Source organism: Capsicum annuum, chromosome 1 (assembly GCF_002878395.1).
Source record: "Capsicum annuum cultivar UCD-10X-F1 chromosome 1, UCD10Xv1.1, whole genome shotgun sequence".
NCBI classification, from domain to species: domain Eukaryota; kingdom Viridiplantae; phylum Streptophyta; class Magnoliopsida; order Solanales; family Solanaceae; genus Capsicum; species Capsicum annuum.
Window position 1 is genome coordinate 48,363,662 of NC_061111.1, and position 6,000 is coordinate 48,369,661.

A 6,000-nucleotide genomic window follows, 5' to 3' on the forward strand; every position below is an offset into this window, starting at 1 on the left:
TCAGGGCAGTGTTAGCAGTGACCGAATGAATCCCTTTGCCAGAAGTCTGGCAAAATCCATCAAGGTGTCTGCAGAGCTAGAAGTGATGTGTGTTTTAGATATAGCAAGCCAAGCCACAGGGTCCGAGGTTGTCCTCAGTCAGGTTTCTAGGGTCAATATAATTATCCCCCAGCTCAATCTGGTCCCCCGACTCAGCAGGGTTCCGCTTCCAGTGCCACCAGTGGGCAACACCCAAATAGACTCTATGCACTTCAGTGCCAACAAAATCAAGAAAGTTCTCCTAATATGGTCACTGGTACGTAATAGATTTATCATTTACATGTTTATGTTTTGCTAGATCCTGGATCTTCTTTATCTTTCATAACTCCTTATATAGCTGTTGACTTCAAAGTCAGTCCCGAAACTCTAGTAGAGCCTTTCTCAATTTCTAGTCTAGTGGGTAAATCTATCATAGCCTGGCGGGTATACAAGAATATTCGGTTATGGTATCTCAGAAAGTTACCTCAGCAAACTTAGTATAATTAGAGATGACAGATTTTAATGTCATTCTCGGCATGGATTGGCTTTATTTATACTATGATTTAGTTGATTGCAGAAATAAAATTGTCCAATTTTAGTTTTCGAATGAACCTGTCCTATAGTGAAGGGTAGTACTTCAACACTTAGGGGTTATCTTGTTTCCTACCTTAGGGAAAGGAGAATGATATCTAAGGGATGTGTTTACCATCTAGTCCAAGTCCAAGACTCTAGTTCAGAAACCCCTACTCTTGAGTCAGTATCAGTAGCATTTGAATTTCTAAATATGTTTCCCGAAGATCTTCTCAGAGTTTCTTCCAAAAGGGAAATTGACTTTGGAATTAACCTTCTTCCAGATACCCAGCCCATCTCTATTCCGCCATATAGAATGGCTCCAGTAGAACTAAATGAGTTAAAAGAATATTTGAAGGATCTCCTAGATAGGGGATTCATTAGATCCAGTGTATCCCTGTGAGGTACACCATTTTTATTCGTGCGTAAGAAAGACAGTTCCCTCAGAATGTGCATTAACAACCATCAGCTAAATAAAGTTATGATCAAGACCAAGTATCCTCTTCCCAGAATCGATAACTTGTTTGACCAACTTCAGGGTGCCATTTACTTTTCTAAGATAGACCTCAGATTAGGCTATCATTTGCTCGGAGTTAGAAAATGTGACATTTTGAAGACAACTTTCAGAACTTGGTATGGTCATTTTGAATTCTTAGTCATCTCATTTGGTCTTACCAATGCCCCAGTAGCTTTCATGGACTTGATAAACCGTGTGTTCAAGAAGTACTAGGACATGTTCGTCATAGTATTCATAGATGACATTCTTGCCTACTCCCGCCGTGAGCATGATTATTCAGACTATCTGTAATGCCCTAATTTTCTAAAACCAGTATGTCATACGGTGCTCATGATCCCGAGGGACCACAAGCTAACTCTTTCTGATATCTGTAACTGAGTACTGCATAATATATTGAAATAAATACAAAAAGCTAGCGAAAACTTGCCATAAGGTTCAAATATCTAAAATAATCAATACTGAAAATTAAATAATGATATATCTATCTGAAAAGACTTTAAACTATCTGAACTATGAAGTTGATGGGACATTTCCCTAACTAATTATGTCTACTTAAAATAAACTTATTCTAATGCCATAATAAAATAAGGATCATCCTCGAATGATGAGGACTCACTGCTAAGTCAACTATTGCTGGCTGAGTCGGGACTGCTATGGGTGCTCTGGTTCTCGCTCGTCTGAACCTATAGTATAAGACACCATAGTGCAAGAGAAAAGTATGTGTTAGTACTTTGAATGTACTACTATGCTAGATAAGGTAAGGCTAAATGCAATGTCTTATGAATGAACATAACTTAACTAAATAACATGAGAGTACTAAATGAGGATACATATATGGACTGAGTACTACCTTCTGAATACTTGAACTTCTGACAACTGAGTCTACTAATACTGATATCTACATTTACTAACACTGAGAGTCTGAATAACCGAGTCTACTGATGACTGAATTCTGAGCTTACTAATATCTACTAACTAAAACTGAGATCAAACCTATCTAGTGGATGATCTTCTAATCTAGTAATAATGATAAGGAATGATTGAATCTGAGTATGAGATCAGGCCTATCTAGTGGGCGATCTCTGAATCGATTAGTACTGGTACTGGTTAACTTCATGTAAGACCAGGCCTTTCTAGCGGGTGGTCTATGAATCTATGGAACTATATAAGCTCCTCACTGAGCTGAATGACCGTATCTGAGAGTCCTGATTTTTGAGTGCTACTGCGAAGACTAAGACTGAGCCATAACTATGGTTGTTCTCACTTAACTGACATGACCCAACTCTAAACTAATGGGGTTCAACCTGTAACCCCAATTGGAAGAGTGTCAATATTATGCTATGGGTAAAGACCTCTGCTATGGTCAAGCCTCTCTAATGGGTGACCCTGAACAGGAAGTCAAGCCTAAGGCATTATGATAGTCAAGCCTTAATCTAAAGGGTGACTCCTGGTCCTGCGTTGGATACGCAGTTCTGGAATTCAAGAATTGTTACTAATGACTCTGCCTCTCTAAGGGGGAAGTCATCATCCCTGCACTCGCTCGGTGCTAGTTACTACTCCCAACTAAAGGACTCTGAACTTATTCTTTACTAAACTTAGACTGAGCTGAATTTGTTACCGAGAATACTGATCAACTGAGTTAAGATGAGTTTACTTAGTTTCGAAGACTGATAAAACACTACTAGATCTTGTTATCTAACTGAATGATGCTGAGTTCTGAATAGATTACTTGAATGTTACTAAGGTTTGAACTGAACACTTGGATACTACTAAGATTTGAACTGAGCCTGGAATGCTAATGATACTTAGATTACTGAGATTTCTTAAGTTCTATAACTATCTGAGAGTGCTGAGTTCTGTAATTAACTGAGTATTAAGAATCATGGTTTGACTGAGATTATCATGAAAATGCCACGGTCTCTAGACTTGCAGCTAAATTGTTGGGTATAAATACCCCCAAGACTCGATAACATAAAATTAAAACATAATTATTCTTGAATAATCATGACCATGAACTTTCATTCACCATTACAATCATTAAACCATCTCTTCAAGCACTTGGAAATCATAAACATGTGATGGTATAAGGAGACATATTATTGGCTCATACTCCATTCAACAAGGTCTTGCATCAAACACTTAACATGCATTAAAGAACACATAATTGGGGATTTCATGCTAACATGTCACAATTCATTCCCTAAGGCTTTTCAATGAACACTTGGTATGCATGGGCCTAAACATAATTGGGATTTCTTATCAACATGTTATAATGGCCCTATTTCCTTCACACAAACATTTTATCAAACATATGGGGAGCATGCTTTGGTTATTCAATAATTTCTACACCTAATTATCATAAATACATCAATCAACATGCAACTTTAGGGATTTAACATGGACATAATGCGATTCAACTCAAATCAAGATCAAAGATTACAACTTGTATTTTAAAGCATGAACTATATCTCAACAATAACATGAACATGAACTTCAATTCACACGAAGCATGAAAACTCAAAAATTGTAATCTTTGAATTTAAAAAGGGATTCTCGAACTTCTTGGGTGGAAGGAACCCAAGAATCAACATCTAACATACCTTAGAAGACTTTCTTGAAGGTTCTTCTTGATTTCTTGGCTAGGGTTCTTGACTCTTTGAGAGAGAATATAATGTTCTTGAGAGAAAAGTGAGGAAAATAATGGAATAAGGATTTATTGGGTGTTTAATTCCGTGTTTAGGGTTGATAGGGGTCATGGAAAACATCTAACATGCCCTTGGAAATTAAAAAACTGAAACTAGAAAGCCGACAAAAGCTTCTCCACGACGTTGTGGAATCGCGGTAAGCTACTAAAATTTGACAATTCTGAAATTGAGCCTTTGTACGACGCGCCATAATCACGGAGACTCTCTGGATTTTGACGATTGCCATTTTGGCTAACTTCGCTATAAGCTAAAGTACCAGGTGGTACACCGTCGTACTAAAATGGATCTAACTCTTTTCCCAAGTTTCGGATTTGGGCGAATTTGGAATCGATGAAAATCTTATTTGAGTTCTCACTTGATAAAATATATTTATCTTTGAAGAAAGAGCTTGAATGTTCTAGACATAAATTTGAAATAGGAGAAGCGTGGGGTATTACACTATCTAAGAATAGTATTGCAAACTCTTAGAAACCATCAGTTGTTCACCAAATTCAGTAAGTGTGAATTTTGGCTAAGGTCAGTAGCTTTCCTCAGCCATATAATTTTAGGTGATGGCATTAGAGTGGATCCCAAAAGACCAAAATAGTGAGAAAATGGCCCAGACCTATCTCTCCATCAGATATCAGGAGCTTCTTGGGCTTGGCCAGCTATTACCAACGGTTTGTTAAGGGATTTTTGTCTATTGCAACTCCTATGTCCTGATTGACTCAGAAGAAGTTCAAATTCCAGTGGTCAGATTCTTGTGAGAAGAATTTTCAGGAGTTGAAGACTCGACTCACTACAGCTCCAGTTTTAACTCTACCAGATGGTTCAGGCAGATTTGTGGTATATTGTGATGTTTCCAAAGTTGGTATGGGGAGTGTTTTGATGCAGAGAGGTAAGGACACATCCTATGCCTCTAGATAGCCTAAGCCCCATGAAAAGAACTATCCCACTCATGATCTTGAGTTAGCAGATGTATTTTTTTCCTTAAAGATTTAGAGGAACTATTTGTATAGAGTGCACGTTAATGTGTTCACTAACCATAAGAGCCTGTATTATATGTTTTCTCAGAAAGACCTAAACCTCCGTTAGAGAAGGTGGTTGGAGTTGTTAAAGGATTATGACATGAGTGATATATATCATCCGGGCAAGGCCAATGTAGTAGATGATGCTCTCAGTAGAATGTCTATGGGTAGTGTTTCTCACATGGAAAATGATAAGAAGAAGTTAGTTCAGGAAGTTCATCAGCTTTCCTGACTAGGTGTCCACTTAGTCAATTCAACAGAAGGTAGTGTGTGGGTGCAGAGCAGTTCAGAATCATCTCTGGTTTCCGAGGTGAAGGAAAAGCAGGATAGAGATTCCAGTCTAGTGAAACTGAGGGAGTCAGTCAAAGATCAAAAAGTTGAGGTTTTCTCCCAAGGGAGAGATGTTATGTTGCATTCTAGGGTCAGCTATGTATGCCAGGTATAGATGACTTAAGACAACGAATTCTTGCAGAAGCGCATGGTGCATGCTACTCGATTAATCCAGGGGCCACCAAGATGTATCGTGACTTTCAGGAAGTCTATTAGTGGAGTGGGATAAAGAGAGATATTGCAGAGCTTGTGACTAAATGCTCAACATGTCAGTAGGTTAAGATCGAGCATCAGAAGCCTAGAGGGTCTATGCAGGAGTTCAGTATTCCCTCATGGAAGTGGAAGAAGGTGAATATGGATTTTGTGATGGGTTTTCCCCGTACCCATCGGCAACATAATTCTACATGGGTTATCATAGATAGGATGACCAAGTCAGCTCATTTCCTACCAATTCATACCTCTTATTCAGCAGAGGATTATGCCAAGCTCTATGTTAGAGAGTTGTTCAGATTGCATGGAGTTCCATTATCTATCATTTCAGATAGAGGTACGCAGTTTACCTCATATTTCTGGAAAGCCTTCCAGAAGGGTCTTGGTACCCGAGTTTAACTCAGTACAACTTTCCACCCTCAGAAAGATGGTCAAGTAGAAAGGACCATTCAAACTTTAGAAGATATGCTAAGGGCGTATTCCATTGACTTTATGGTCAGTTGGGATAACCATTTGCCATTGATTAAGTTTGTGTATAATAATATTTACCATTCCAGCATTCAGATAGCTTTATTTAAGGCGTTCTATGGGAGAATATGTAGATCACCCATTGGTTAGTTTGAAGTGGGTGAGGCCACAGTGG

At 38.5% G+C, this 6,000-nt stretch overlaps 1 pseudogene; it reads left to right on the forward strand.

The window, feature by feature from the left end:
* Positions 1-5,771, forward strand: part of LOC124897652 — a 50,314-nt pseudogene extending 44,543 nt beyond the window's left edge.
* Positions 5,772-6,000: the final 229 nt, after the last annotated feature.